The sequence below is a fragment of the Oryctolagus cuniculus genome, chromosome X, assembly GCF_964237555.1.
Source record: "Oryctolagus cuniculus chromosome X, mOryCun1.1, whole genome shotgun sequence".
Lineage (NCBI taxonomy): Eukaryota > Metazoa > Chordata > Mammalia > Lagomorpha > Leporidae > Oryctolagus > Oryctolagus cuniculus.
In genome coordinates this window covers 54,475,812-54,492,540 of record NC_091453.1, presented here as the reverse complement: position 1 = coordinate 54,492,540, position 16,729 = coordinate 54,475,812, and the positions used below count along the sequence as shown (strand labels likewise).

Genomic DNA, 16,729 nt, shown 5'->3' with positions numbered 1-16,729 from the left:
TGTGTATGTGTGTATGTGTGTGTACCTTTAACTAAGTTTGGATTGTATTTGGATATGATGTATAAATTCCATGTGACGAATTATTATTAGTGATTAAAAGTGAATAAAATAGTTTCTGAGGTGTGTTAGTTACTACTTTACTGAGTAGAAATACTTTACTGCTAGAAATACTGATAGCATGAAACTCTCCTTCCTAATTACTTCCAGAGTCCCATTCTGCCTTCTATCTAATCTATATTTTTCAACAAATTATGATTTAGGTAATCTGGTTGGAGGGAGATGGATTTTTTTTTGGATCATGTAAATGTTCTCTTTGAAGCTATATTTTCCCTTCTTTTATGTTCAAGTGGTAAGTTATCATATATGCACTTGCCCCTTTACTTAGAGATTTTTCTCCATGTTTGGAAGGTGAGGGTTTTCTTACCACAACACTCAGGATTTTAGCATCCTGAGACCCTGATGAAAAACAAAGGAACCCTGTTACTGTGCTATGGAAAGCCAAGAAAAGTGGGAAGCTGGTTGTATGATGCAACTGATCTCCTCTGCAAGTTTTATGGGGTATGAGCTCAGAGAATCTAATTAGCCTATCACTCAGGAAGATAGCTAGGTAACACCACTTTGTTTAGAGGAATGGATGACTTTTACTGGCAGCAGAACTCCATAGTTCTGGCTGCTAGTCTCCTCAGTGTAAGCTGTGTGATAATTGCTACTAACTGAAGAATAGGGCTGCAAGTGAACACCTTAAGCTTGTAGAAGATTTGAGTCTATGGATTATGCTAAATAGGTGACTTGAAGTTTTAATACTAGACGTAAGGGAATCCCATTAACAATGAGACTTTGAAATGGAGACAACTTTTCTTCAAATGGGATGCTTTCTTAAGTGTTTCTTACTGGAAGGAGCCAGTCCCATGATACATGGCCTATAGGTGGTATGTGGAAGGAAATGAAAGGAGAAGTCATATTTATAGGTGATCTTGCATAGGTAATTAATATCTGCCTTGTCTTGAGAGATCTTTAATCCAGGATGAGGGGATCTAAAGTTTATTATATGTATAGACGACTGGAGAAAGTCTTGCGGTCTTGGGGTAGAAGAATACAGCCTTAAGGTTTAACCTGGCTTTGAGTTCCTCTTTCTGGTAGTTACTATGGGACCTTAGCTACGTTGCTGCTGCTTTCATATGCTTCATTTTTCTCCTTTTTTAGAATATGGATAACAATAATTTCCCTTGAATAATTGTTAATGTTAAATATTGTAAATATTAAGTGAGGTAGAATATATATAAGTTTAGCTCCTGGCTACTAACGAATACTAGCTACTATGAGTAATCCTTGGACCTCATGTTATAGCACTTGTTTCCAGGTTGGTAATTGCAAAGGATTGCAGCTTTCAAGTAGTACAGGATGATTCAGTTTATACCTTGCAGTCATTATCTTACTCTGTCTGGGAAAGAATACATATTGAAATTTTCTTTTCAAAAATATCAAAGCCATATTGATATATTTTAGTTCTTCCACTTGATGGATCCTTCCTATTTAAAAGCCAATTCTACCAATAATGGACTGAGTTTCCCGGGTTCCACTATTTATTTACTCAGCTCTCTTTGTTTTTCCACAGAAAACCAAACACCTTCACCATTCAGCTAAATAATGAATATGTGTTAAACATCACACAAGATGCAAGTGTGACTGATACTAGAATGTCTTGAAATCCAGGCACTGAAGGTGTGGGCGTTGAGGGGGAAGTGCTTCAAAGGCAGTGTATATTATAGTACACTAGAAGAACAATGGATTTGGTGTCAGAAAGTCTGGATATTATATGACTCAGTTTCCTCATCTATTAAGTAAGGCTGCTGAACTCTATTCTCTACTTCGTGTTTTTAGATCCATGTTAGCCCCAAATTCTTGGTTGAATGCATCAGGCTTTTACACTAAATTCTGTAGATCTCCAAGTGACCAGCTCCTCAGAGGGTGTCATAAATGAGTAAAGAAACACAATGAAAATATGGTTCTCTAATTTTTCTGGGACTTTTCTGTCCAGATTTCTTGTGAACGCAAGATTGACAGGCCCCCATGCTTCATTTTTTAAAGATTTATTTATATATTTGAAAGGCAGAGTTACATAAAGAGAGAGATCTTCCATCCACTGGTTCACTCCTAAAATGACCTCAATGGCCAGGGCTGGACCAGGCCAAATCCAGGATCCAGGAGTTTCATCCGAGTCTCCCACATGTATTCAGGGGCCCAAGTATTTGGGCCATCTTCTGCTGCTTTCCCAAGCCCATTAGCTGGGAGCTGGATTGGAACCAGGATGTGTACCAGAGCCCATATGGGATGCAAATATTAAGGAACATTTTACACAGGAGAAAACTGAAGCCCTTAGAATTAAGATTGAGACTTTCTGGAAAACCAAAACTATAGAAATAGAAAGCAAGTCAGTTTTATTAGGGGCTAAGGGAGGGATTGACTACAAAGGGGGTAGTATGAAAGAAATTATGAGGTTATGAAACTGTTCTGAATTATGATTGTGGTAGTGGTTTATACCACTGTATGCACCTGTCAAAACTCATATAAAAGTTATTTGTACTATATATGGTTTTAAAAAGTGAATAAAAACAGGATGAGGGATTTTAGAAAGCTTTTTTCTTTTTTTAAAACTTTTATTTAGTAAATATAATTTCCAAAGTACATTTTATGGATTACAATAGCTTCCCCCCCCACATCACTTCCCTCCCACCTGCTCCCCTCCCATCTCCCGCTCCCTCTCCCATTCCATTCACATCAAGATTCATTTTTAATTAGCTTTGTATACAGAAGATCAGTTTAGTATATATTAAGTAAAGATTTCATCAGTTTGCACCCACACAGAACATAAAGTATAAAATACTGTTTCAGTACTAGTTATAGCATTAATTCACATTGTACAACACATTAAGGACAGAGATCCCACATGAGGAGTAAGTACACAGTGACTCCTGTTGTTGACTTAACAAATTGACACTCTTGTTTATGGTGTCAGTAATCACCCTAGGCTCTTGTCATGAGTTGCCAAGGCTATGGAAATCTCTTGAGTTCGCTGACTTCGATCTTATTTAGACAAGGCATAGTCAAAGTGGAAGTTCTCTGCTCCCTTCAGAGAAAGGTACCTCCTTCTTTGATGACCCATTCTTTACACTGGGATCTCACTCGCAGAGATCTTTCATTTAGGTGTTTTTTTTGTTTGTTTGTTTTGTTTTTTTTGTTTGGTTTTTTTTTTTTTTTGCCAGAGTGTCTTGGCTTTCCATGCCTAAAATACTCTCATGGGCTTTTTAACCGGATCCGAATGCATTAAGGGTTGATTCTGAGGCCAGAGTGCTGTTTAGGACATCTGCCATTCTATGAGTCTGCTGTGCATCCCAGTTCCCATGTTGGATCATTCTCTCTCTTTTTAATTCTATCAGTTAGTATTAGCAGACACTAGTCTTGTTTGTGTGATCCCTTTGATTCTTAGACCTATCAGTGTGATCAATTGTGAACTGAAATTGATCACTTGGACTAGTGAGATGGCATTGGTACATGCCACCTTGATGGGATTGTATTGAAATCCCCTGGCACGTTTCTAACGCCACCATTTGGGGCAAGTCCGATTGAGCATGTCCCAAATTGTATATCTCCTCCCTCTCTTATTCCCACTCTTATATTTAACGGGGATCACTTTTCAGTTAAATTTCAACACCTAGGAATAAATTTGTGTTAATTACAGAGTTCAACCAATAGCATTAACTAGAACAAAAAAAGTACTGAAAGGGATAAAGTATTAAATTGTTCATCAACAGTCAGGGCAAGAGCTGATCAAGTCACTGTTTCTCATAGTGTCCCTTAGAAAGCTTTTTTCAAAAAGCTGTTAGTAGCTCCTAATTGTCAAAGTTTTCAAAGCACTGAAGTGCATTGCATTCAGTGAAAAAAATATTTCATTTAGAGTCAGACTGTTTGGGGCAGAAGGGTCCTTAAAGGCCATTAAACCTCCCACATACACTCTTATTTTATAGAAGGAGAAACCGAGGCCCAGAAAGAAGGAAGCTTCCCAAAGTTACACACAAATTAGTGGGTACTTTGTATGATTTTAACATTTTTAAATTTATGAATCTTGTTTTGTAGCTTAACATATGGCCTGTCCTAAGAATACACCATGAGTACTTAAAAATGTGAACTCGCAGGCCACGCTGCCAGGAGGCCCAGTGGAGCAGGAAAGGAGTAACAAAAATAAAGTGGGTTGCATTTTAGCGTCTGCAACTATAGTCACCCCCAGAGGCAAATGAGAGAGTGCGGATGAGGGACAGGTGCATGCAAAGATTGATTTTTGTGCTCTAAGTGAAGAAAGATCTCTGATGAACGTGATGAGTCATGTCTCACTGACAGGACTATCAGTAGAGGAACTATTCAACTGTGGGGTCTCTGAGGGCGGGTCTGCAGCAGAGTAGGGCAGACTGTGGGATCTCTGAGAAAGTTCTATTGTGGGGTGGAGTGAACTTCAGTATCTCTGAGGGTGAGTCTGTGGTATAGTGGAGAGGACTGTGGTGTCTCTGAGGTAGGTCTTTGGTGGAGTGGAATGGGTCTTTAGGGTCTCTCAGAGTGGATCTGTGGCAGGATAGAGGGGACTGCAGGGCCTCTGAAGGTGTCTGCTGGTGAAGTGGACTGTTTTGGGTGGATCATGGTGGAGGTTAACTATGAGGGTTGTGAGGGATGACTGATGTGGATCTCAATTGATTTCCTCTCTCATTTATGCTGACCAGTCTGTTGGTGTATTTTGCTAGGGATTAAAAAATACATTGCTATATGATTGCATATAATTTGCCGTTTACTTTGTTTCTGTCTATATACAGATTACTAGCTTTTTGTTATTACTAGTATTATATATCATTCTTTCTTTTTTAATTGTGTATCTCAAGAGTTTATCTATTTTACTGACCGTTTTGAAGTACTGGCTCTTAGTTTTGTTTGTACTTCCTCATCTAAATTTTTTCTCTTTTTCAGTACTTTATCCTTTCCACCCTTCTTTGATGTAATTTGTTGTCTTTTCGTTTATTAACTTTTACACTGGCTACATTTAGAGTTGTAAATTTTCTCTAACTAAATCTTTATCTATGAAATGTATAAATTCCACTTAATGCTCCACTTTGATCCTCATATAGGAGAATTTCTTCATCTCCAAGTTATTAAGATGTTTTATTTGTTTGTTTTTAATTTTATTGTGTTGTCAGAAACTGTAGATTACCAAATCTCAATGTTTCAAAATTTATCAAGATTTTCTTTGAAGCCAAGTTGCAAAATGAACCTAGTTCAATGTATATAAGAGAGTATTTTTTGTTTGTATGGTGTAAAGTTCTTTCCATGTATATTACATCTAGCTTGTTTGTACTTTATAAATATTTATCTTTACTGAATTTTGATCTACTTGATTCATCATATTCTAGAAGACAATAAAAATCAGACACTTTAGCAGTTAAAGAACAGAGATTGTTTATTCTGCTATTGTTGGCTCCTGTGTTCTCTGTATGTCTGCTAGGTCTTGTTAGTTTATGGTGTTGTTCAAGTCCTCTGTTCTTTCTCAATCTGCCATATAGCTGCTCTATCCATTATTGGAATAACGATATCGAAGTCTCCAACTATTACTTTAGAAATGCCTACTTCTCCCTTCAATTCTGTCAAATTTTGCTCCTCACATTTTGGAGCTCTGTTTTTAGGTATATATATATATATATATATATATATGCTTATAATTATTGTGACTTCTTGATTAATTGATTCTTTTTTTGATATATAATATGTTCTTTTATTGCATTTTGAGAGTTTGCTATTGTTTGGAGCCAATGAAATCTCCCAGTTTTAAGAAGTATGTGTGTGTGTGTGCATGCTCACATGTGTGCACACACACATGCATGCACGCATGTGCTGTTGACCAGTGTGGTAAATAACAGGATGGGAAGGGTCTGTTTGGTCTTTGATTCTGCGAGGAGTGTGTTTACCAAAAGCATTTTTTTGTTGGCAGCTACCTATTCTAGTAAGATCTAATTGCTTAGGTGGAAAATGAATCAGTGGATTCATTATGAAGAATACCCAACTCTTACTGAGGCCTTTATAAAAATCTCCCTATCTACACACAGATAGCAATTCAAATCCAATTTTAACACATTCAACAAAAAATCTTAAGTCTGCAGTATCACTGGTCAATAAAATTAAAAAGCAGTGGTAATTTGAGGGCTTTCTTCATTGCTTCTTTATTTTTATTTTTATTTTTTGACAGGCAGAGTAGACAGTGAGAGAGAGAGAGAGAGAAAGGTCTTCCTTTACCGTTGGTTCATTCTCCAGTGGCTGCTGCGGCCGGTGCGCTGCAGCCGGCGCACTGCACTGATCCGAAGCCAGGAGCCAGGTGCTTCTCCTGGTCTCCCATGCGGGTGCAGGGCCCAGGGACGTGGGCCATCCTCCACTGCACTCCTGGGCCATGGCAGAGAGCTGGACTGGAAGAGAGGCAACCGGAACAGAATCCGGCACTCCGAGCAGGACTAGAACTCGGGGTGCTGGTGCCGCTAGGCGGAGGATTAGCCTATTGAGCCATGGCGCCAGCCTCTTCATTGCTTCTTTATTTCACTATCCTCTTTTATTCCTTTATTTCTTTTTCTTTTTTTCTGTTTTATTTTCCCTCTTTTCTTTCCATCTTTCCTTTTTTCCCTTTATGCTTAGTCTTTTCTCTATATGTCTTTATCTCTCATTTCTCCTTTATAAAGTATATGCTTAGTATTCTTTAAAAAATTTATTTATAAAATTATTTATTTGAAAGGAAGAGAGAGAGAGAGAGAGAGAGAGAGAGAGAGAGATTCCATCTGCTGGTTCACTCCCCAAATGCCTGCAATGGCTGGGCCTGGGCCAAGCTGAAGCTAGGAGCCAGGAACTCCATCCGGATCTCACATATGGCTGGCAGAGGCCCAAGCATTTGGACCATCATTTGCTGCTTTTCTGGGAATCTGGTTCCAAAGCAGAGCAGCTGGGACTCAAACTGAAACTCTAATACATGATGCCTGTGTCTCGAGCAGAAGCTTAACCCATTGTGCCACAACACGAATCCCTCATTTTGCCTTTTCTATATTATTCCATTTACTCTGTGACTTTCGCATTGTTGTACACTGGCGGTGAGACAATATTTTAAGTCAACTTCAATAAGGATATATTAATATGGAAAGAAGAACCATAATTTTGTCTCTGTGAGGAAACTATGAAATTAATTGGAGCTTCTGTACTGGAAGAAAATGTACTGTAAAATAAACAAACCAAAAAAAAGGTAAAAAAAAAAATACTTAAGGGCAGACATTTGGTGCAGCAATTAAGATACTACTTGGGACAACTGCATCCCATATCAATGTGCCTGGATTCAAGTTCTGGCTTTGCTTCCATTCCCAGCATCCTGCTAATGCACACCCTGGGAAGCAGCAGATGGTGACTCAAGCACTTAGGTCCCTGCCACCCATGTGGGAAACCCCAATGTAATTCCCAGCTCCTGGGAATTCAGCATGGGGGAGCCCTGACTATTATGAGCAGTCAGGTAGTGAACCAGTGCATGGAGAAGATTTTCTCTCTCTCTCTCTCTCTAATAAAATAAATAATATGTAATATCTATTGAGTAGCTGAACCCAAACATCCACCTTACTGTTTATTAGAATTATCTAAATAAGCAAGACTTCTTTAAGAAACAACCTCTGCAGAAAGGCCCATTGGCTTCAAAGCTGTTTATTTCAAGGGAAAGCCAGAAATTCTCAGATTGTCTGTCACACTGATAGTTGTGCCTGTTCAAAGTTGTAGTTGAGGAAAAAGTGAAATATGAAAGCAGATGTTGGGTTTAAGCACAGCTATGTGAAATGTTGACAGTGAGACACCCCTTAATTCTTTTGCAAACTGATAAAATTTGGAAATCTTCACTGAATTGTAGATTTTTTTTCTTTCTCTATTATTTTAATCTTACCTTGGGCTATAGGCAGCTGGAATGGGCTAGAAGACTTTTTGGTGGTTTAAATATCTTACAAGATGGTGATCTAGCCCTTTAGTTTTGAGGTTGGTGTACTGTGTGTGAGTATACATATTTATCACACACAGTCACTATCTTCGAAAGTGAGGGTGCACATCTTTCTCAGCCATCTCTTTCTTGTAAAGCTGTTGAGGTAAATGTCAGGGTCTGAAGCTAGCACATTCTGTTTCTAGGAAGTCAAAGGTTGTCTCCTTGATGGGTTTGGCCTGCCATAAGATCTTCAAATTAGGGAATAAGAATAATACGATTGCCCTGAGTGTTCCCAGCTCTCCTTTAGGATAAAGCATTATTTGGCCTCCATTATCACCTCTCTATATCTGGTCAGCAAAAAGAGTGACATTTTGAAAATATTTTAATTTACTGACAATGTGTCTGTCCTAACTTAACCAGTTTAGTTGGGAAGCCAGTGCTTGGCAAGAAGCAAGTTATGTCTTAACCATATAAATATTTGTATAAATTTTTGGTTCATTTCCCCTTCTTTTTAAACCCCACATACAGATTGACCTTTACATTTCCCTCATTTCCTAGAGAATGCAGACCACAATCCAGAAAGAAGGCTGATTCTTATTGAACTTGTCTCTCTAGGATTTCAGGTGATTTGGAACTCATATGGAATATTCTACTTTGATCTTGTGTTGGTAAAGCAGCTGATTTTGTTAAACAAGCCCAAGGGAAGCTTTCAGGCTGTGTTTCTACCACCCACCTAAGCCAAAAGAAGTCCAGACTGGGTAGAGTTAAAAGGGCCTTTGGAGACCATCTAGTTCAACCCCTCTTGGTACACATGGAAAATTCATGCCCAGAGTTGACAAATGTCACTTGCTTAAGGTCACACAGTCAAATAATGCTAAACTTCAGACATCAGAAGACTATTATTCCTCCTTAAAATGTGTGTATATGTGTGTGTGTGTGCGTGTGAACATTTTCATATTTCTATATGGTTTAATTTTTAAAAATTTTTATTTTGAATTAATTTTGTATTTACAGAAAAGTTGAAAAGCTGATACAAAGAGTTCCCATACACCCACTGAAGTTTCCCTTAATGTTATAATTTTATATTACAATAACACATTTATCAAAACTAAGAAACACTGGCTTATTACCATTAACCTCCAAACTTCATTCATATTTCACCAGTTTATCCACTAATCTGTATTTTTTCTAAAATATCAGGATCTTATCCAAGATAACACATTGCATTTAATTATCGTGTGTCCTTATTCTGCTCTGATCTGTGGCGGTTTCTTAATTTTTTCTTGTTTTTCATAACATTAACAGAGTACTGGTTTTTGCATAATGTCCTTCAACTTATGTTAGTCTGATGTTTCCCTTACGATTTCATTGGGGATAAAAATTTTGGAGAATGCCACAGAAGTAAAGTTCCATTTTCATCATATGAAATCAAAAGGTGTATAATATCAATAAGACTTATCACTAGTAACTATCACTAGTTAACTTGGATCATCTTGTTAAGGTAGAGTTTGCCATATTTTTCCACTGTAAAGTTATTATTTTTCCCCTTTCAATTCTCTATTATTTGGAAGTAATTCCAGCCCACATCCAAATTCAACCTCTTTAAAGGAAAAGAACCTACATATATTATTTGAAATTCTTATGTAAAAGAGATCTGTCTCTTCTCCACCATTTATTTCTTTATTTGATCATTTATGTATACTTGTATGGACTTGATTTCATTTACTCTAAGTTTTAATCTAATACCATCTTACCTATTTTACTGCTCAAATTATTGCTGTTGTGACCATTGGGAATTCTTTCAAGTTGGCTTCTGTGTTCCTTTGATGTCTCCCCTTCCTTTTATCTCTTTAGTACTTCCTTATTTTCTGGTACCTCAAGATACTCCAAAATAATATTGTATTTTCCTTGCCTTAACAAAGGAACCGGCCATTTCTCCAAGGAACCATGCTCTCTCTTATTGTAGAAGGTATTTAGAAACTAAGATCTGGGAGTGATCTTGTTATCAAACCGTCATTGCTACTATACCATCTTAGTGGACACAGCTAGGTGATACGTGTTTGTGTACTGACTCATGTATATATATTTATCTATGATTGTGTTCCTACTCATTTGTATGTCTATTAAGCTAAATGTGACTTCATACTAATATGTGCAACTCTAATCCAGTACTGGGGGGGGGGGGTTGATTCTAGCTTTCCTTTCATGTTTATCCATAACCTCTTGCTCTGACAATGAGAAACTGGCTTTCACTATCCAACATCCATTCACTTATTTTTTAAATCCCAGTATATGCAAACCATTTCCAGAATATTCACTTATACCCCCGTGGAAAATAAATTTACCAACTAGAATATAGGATTTATGAATAGTTTGTTGTCCTTATCCTTATGGTTTCTAATCAAAACACAGTTTTCAAAAGTTAAACCAACTTTGTGCCAGCCTTCAATGTAGTTAGGTCACATGTGTGTAATACAGTTAGATTCATTGTCACAGTCTATATTCCATCCTGGGATTCTCTGACATCTTGGTGGATTTTAAAATTTACATACATTAAGGATTACTCTTTGTGAATTACAACTGCACAGGTTTTGATGAATGCATAGTGCCATGTACTCACCATTGCAGTATCATGCAGAAGAGTTCTATCACTCTAAAAATTCCTCTGTGAATCCTGTTTTTTTTTTTTAATTTGACAGGTAGAGATATAGATAGTGAGAGAGAGAGAGAGAGAGACAGAGAGAAAGGTCTTCCTTCCATTGGTTCACTCCTCAAATGGCCGCTACCGCCGGCGCTACGCCAATCCGAAGCCAGGAGCCAGGTGCTTCTTCTGAATCTCCCATGCAGGTGCAGTAGCCCAAGCACCTGGGCCATCCTCCACTGCCCTCCCGGGCCACAGCAGAGAGCTGGACTGGAAGAGGAGCAACCAGGACTAGAACCCAGGCGCCCATATGGGATGCTGGCGCTGCAAGGTGGAGGATTAACCAAAACCCACGGCGCTGGCCCCCTCCTGTGTGTTTTTTGTTTTTGTTTTTGTTTTTGTTTTTTTTGACAGGCAGAGTGGACAGTGAGAGAGAGAGACAGAGAGAAAGGTCTTCCTTTGCCGTTGGTTCACCCTCCAATGGCCGCCAAGGCCGGCGCGCTGTGGCCGGCGCACCGCGCTGATCCGATGGCAGGAGCCAGGTGCGTCTCCTGGTCTCCCATGGGGTGCAGGGCCCAAGGACTTGGGCCATCCTCCACTGCACTCCCTGGCCACAGCAGAGAGCTGGCCTGGAAGAGGGGCAACCGGGACAGAATCCGGCGCCCCGACCGGGACTAGAACCCGGTGTGCCGGCACCGCAAGACGGAGGATTAGCCTGGTGAGCTGCGGCGCCGGCCATCCTCCTGTTTGCTATTAATCAGTCCCCCATTCCACAGCACCCAGAAACTAGTTACAAGTGTCCCGTCCCTATAATTTTACCTTTTGCAGAGTGTCATAGGGATATGGCTTCTGTCTCTTAGCAATATGCATTTAAGACTCATTCATATGTGGCCGGCGCTGTGGCATAGTAGGTTAATACTCTGCCTGCAGCACCGGCATCCCATATGGGTGCTGCTTCAAGCCCCAGCTGCTCCACTTCCCATCCAGCTCCCTGCTAATGGCCTGGGAGAGCAGTGGAAGATGGCCCAAGTGCTTGGGCCCCTGAATCCACGTGAGAGTCCAGGAAGAAGCTCCTGGTTTCAGATCGGCCCAGCTCCAGCCGTTGTGGCCACTTGGGGGGGGGTAAACCAGCAGATGGAAGACCTCGCTCTCTGTCTCTCCTTCTCTCTGTAACTCTGCCTCTCAAATAAATAAATATATCTTTAAAACAGAACAAAAGACTCATTCATGTGTGAATCAATATCTTCTTTCAAATAGTTCCCTTTTATCACTGAATAATATCTCATCATATGGTTGTTTATCCATTCTTCTGTTTAAGGACATATTGATAGTTTATAGTCTGAAATTTATAAATAAAATTTCTATAAACATCCACATGCAAGTTTTTGTGTGGACACACATTTTCAGTTCACTTGAGTAAATACCTAGGAGTACACTTATGTGGTAGGTCTGTGTTTAAACTACTAACTTTTAAGACAATCCCTTTCAAGAAGCCTGGGATAAAGTTATGAGTATGGTGCACTGCACCCTATTCCATGTGAGTGGAAAATGAAATATTCGCAGGATGTCTCATTACTTCTACAAGGAGGGTGAAGTTTCTAAAAATAACCACTAGATGGCAGGGTACTTGCTTGGCATTCTAGGAGGTGGAAATCCAGGAGATTCTGGGTTAGGACTGATAAGTAAATCAATGTGTGGGGCTGGCGCTGTGGCAGTGGGTAAAGCTGCCGCCTGCAGGGCCGTCATCCCATAAGGGTGCTGGCTTGAGTCCCGGCTGCTCCACTTCCAATCCAGTTCTCTGCTATGCCCTGGGAAAGCACTAGACGATGGCCCAAGTCCCTGGACCCCTGCCCCTGTGTGGGAGACCCAGACGCTCCTGGTTCCTGGCTTCGGTTAGGCCCAGTTTTAGAGAGTGAACCAGTGGATAGAAGACTATTCGCAGCCAAGACACTCTGGCAAAAATAAATAAATAAATAAAAGACCTAAATGAAAGATCTCTGTGAGTGAGATCCCAGTGGAAAGAATGGACCATCAAAGAAGGAGGTACCTTTCTCTGAAGGGAGCAGAGAACTTCCACTTTGACTATGCCTTGTCTAAATAAGATTGAAGTCAGCAAACTCAAGAGGCTTCCATAGCCTTGGCAACTCATGACAAGAGCCTAGGATGATTACTGACGCCATAAACAAGAGTGCCAATTTGTTAAGTCAACAACAGGAGTCACTGTGCACTTACTCCTCATGTAGGATCTCTGTCCTTAATGTGTTGTCCAATGTGAATTAATGCTATAACTAGTACTCAAAAAGTACTTTACACTTTGTGTATCTGTGTGGGTGCAAACTGATGAAATCTTTACTTAATATATACTGAATTGATCTTCTGTATATAAAGATAATTGAAAATGAATCTTGATGTGAATGGAATGGGAGAGGGAGTGGGAGATGGGAGGGTTGTGTGTGGGAGGGAAGTTATGGGGGAAAAAGCCACTGTAATCCATAAGCTGTACTTTGGAAATTTATATTTATTAAATAAAAGTTTTAAAAAAAGAAAACTACTCTCTCCTCTCTCCTCCCTCCCTCTCTCTCTCTCTCTCTCTCTCTGCCTCCCTGTTTACTCTGCCTTTCAAATAAATAAATAAGTTTTTAAAAAAATGAATCAGTGTCTCATAAGTTATAGTTATTTCTAAGTGCTTGCAAAAGATGTATCCTTCTTGGGTTCTTCTTTAAAGATAATTAAGTGTCGGACGGCGCCAAGATGGCAGAATAAGGAGGGAGCTCACTAATAGTCCAGGACAAGATAGTTTAATAAAAGTAGAGATACTGTAGTCTCAAGGAAGAATTAGGGAAAAAACTGCAGAGGAAACTCTTCCGGAATTAGGGAGACATGGTGGACCTACGTGGAGGGCACGGGCACCCACAGCTCAGGACCCCAGCTGCCGAGTCTACGCACCAGCGCTGGAAAGGGGGATGAGGTGAAACCGCAGTAGCCCGACACACTGGTGGAAAAGTGGCAGGAAGAGCCTAGAGGGAGGCTTGAAGCCCCATGGGGGAAAGTACACTAGCCTAACTAGAGGAGAGAAAAAAATTAAAAGGGACCGGTACAGACACGATCCTCTCCCTCCACTCACCTTACAAAGGCAAGCAAGACAATAGAACAGGCACCATTTTGGACATACGTAACAGCTGCGCCAGTTTGATGCTGCGCCCACCCACAGCCAAGCAGAAAAACCTGACTCTGGTGGGGAGAAATAACAGGAGACTAAGACCTAGGGAATGTGTGGAGCTTATGAACCGGGACTGTGAAGAAAAAAAAACCTGAGGGTGTGTGGGAGAACTCACAGTGTGGCTGAGACATGAGTAGTCTCAGTGGGAGATGCCACAAATTTGGGCGGCTTTGGCTACCCGGTGAAAGACAATGCAGGGAAATCTGAGCTTACACTGAGGACTGCACAGATCCTTTGTAAGGTCCTTGGGACAGAGCAGACAAATATTATATGCACTGGGACTAGTGCTCAGGCACTGATTGCCATTGAGGAGAAGAGCTCAGCTGAGTGGAATTACTTTCCTTCTGAATTAAAAAAAAGGGGGGGGAAGATTTATCATGCCAAACCTTTGGCACCCTGAAGAACTGAACAGCACTCTCTGGCCACACCCACCACAAGCCTCTAGAGATTCACCAAAAGCAGACAGTACACTTAATCCAGAGTCATAGTATAATGAAAAAAGCCACCACAGCAAGAAAAAAAAAAAAGAAGAAACCAAAGAATATCTCCACAATGCCAAACAACAAATGCAGAAATCGAGGAAACAAGAACAAGGAAGATATCATGACACTCCCAAATGAACATGACACCCCAAGTCAAGATTATGAAGATGATGAGATAGAAGAAATGCAAGATACAGATCTCAAAAAATTTATAAGAACATTTAGAAGTTATCAAAAACAAATGCATGAACTACAGAAATCCATACAGGACAAGACAGAAAATCTCTCTCGTGAAAATGAAATCTTAAGGAGGAATTAAAGTGAAATGAGGAATTTAGTAGAAAATGAAATTGAGGTATTGAGGAGAAGTGAAAATGAAATGAAGAACTCAATAGAACAAATGAAAAACACATTTGATAGCCTTAAAAACAGAATCAATGAGGTAGAAGAGAAAATATCGGACTTAGAAGACAGAGCACAGGAAAATATACAGTCAAACCAAAGAAAAGAAGAGGAAATTAGAAATCTAAAAAATATTGTCGGGAATCTTCAGGATACTATTTAAAAACCCAACATCTGGGTTCTAGGAGTTCCTGAAGGCATGGAGAGAGAGAAAGGATTAGAAGGTCTTTTTAGTGAGATACCAGCAGAAAACTTCCAGGTTTGGAGAAGGAAAGAGACATCCAAGTACAGGAAACATATAAAACCCCCAATAAACATGACCAAAAGAGATCCTCACCACGACACATTGTAATCAAACTCACCACAGTGAAATGTAAAGAAAAGATTCTAAAATGCACAAGAGAGAAACGTCAGATTACGCTCAGAGGATCTCCAATTAGACGCACAGCAGACTTCTCATCAGAAACCCTACAGGCCAGGAGGGAACGGCGAGATATAGCCCAAGTACTAAGAGAATAAAACTGCCATCCCAGAATATTAAATCCTTCAAAGCTCTCATTTGTGAGTGAAGGTGAAATAAAGACCTTTCATAGCAAACAGAAATTGAAAGAATTTGTCGCCACTCGTCCAGCCCTGCAAAAGATGCAACCAAGTTAAGAGATGGGCCAAGGAACTAAACATACAGTTTTCAAAAGAGGAAATCCAAATAGCCAACAGACATATGAAAAAATGTTCAGGATCACGAGCCATCAGGGAAATGCAAATCAAACCACAATGAGGTTTCACCTCACACAGCTTAGAAAGGCTTACATACAGAAATCTACAAACAACAGATGCTGGCAGGATGTAGGGAAAAAGGAACACTAATCTTCTGTTGGTGGGAATGCAAACTGGTAAAGCCACTATGGAAGACAGTTTGGAGATTCCTCAGAAACGTGAACATAACCCTGCCATACAACCCAGCCATCCCACTGCTTGGAATTTACCCAAAGAAAAATAAATTGGCAAATAAAAGAGCTGTCTGCACCTAAATGTTTATTGCATCTCAATTCACAATAGCTAAGACATGGAATCAGCCTAACTGCCCATCAACAGAAGACTGGATAAAAAAAATTATGGAAAATGTACTCTATAGAATACTATACAGCATAAAAAAATGAAATCAGGTCATTTGCAACAAAATGGAGGAATCCGGAAAACATCATGCTGAGTGAAATAAGCCAGTCCCAAAGGGACAAATATCATATGTCCTCCCTGATCTGTGACAACTAACTGAGCACCTAAAAGGAAACCTGTAGAAGTGAATTGGACACTATGAGAAACAATGACTTGATCAGCCCTTGCCCTGAATGTCGAGGAACAACTTACTACTTAATTCCTTTTAGTATTTTTTTATTCTACTTAATACCATTGGTGGAACTTTTAATTAACGCACATTATTCTTAGGTGTTTAAATTTAACTGAAAAGTGATCCCTGTTAAATATAAGAGTGGGAGTAAGAGAGGGAGGAGATGTACAGTTCGGCACATGCTCACTCGGACTTACCCCTAATGGTAGAGTTAGAAACGTGCCAGGGCATGGAAATCCAAGACATTCTGGCAAAAAAATAAAAAAGACCTAAATGAAAGATCTCTGCGAGTGAGATCCTAGTAGAAAGAACGGGCCATCAAAGAAGGAGGTACCTTTCTCTGAAGGAAGGAGAGAACTTCCACTTTGACTATGACCTTGTCGGAATTAGATCGAAGTCAGCGAACTCAAGAGGCTTCCATAGCCTTGGCAACTCATGACAAGAGCCTAGGATGATTACTGACGCCATAAACAAGAGTGTCAATTTGTTAAGTCAACAACAGGAGTCACTGTGCACTTACTCCTCATGTGGGATCTCTGTCCTTAATGTGTTGTACAATGTGAATTAATGCTATAACTAGTACTGAAACAGTATTTTATACTTTATGTTCTGT

At 39.8% G+C, this 16,729-nt stretch overlaps 1 protein-coding gene and 1 non-coding gene across 3 annotated transcripts in view; both read left to right on the top strand.

Annotated features, from left to right (window-relative positions):
• NEXMIF (neurite extension and migration factor) overlaps positions 1-16,729 on the top strand; it is a 197,504-nt gene that overhangs the window by 120,111 nt on the left and 60,664 nt on the right. The window lies entirely within an intron of this gene.
• Positions 8,076-8,135, top strand: MIR672 (microRNA mir-672). Its single transcript, NR_162697.1, has one exon. It is a non-coding gene; the product is annotated as a microRNA mir-672 (primary transcript).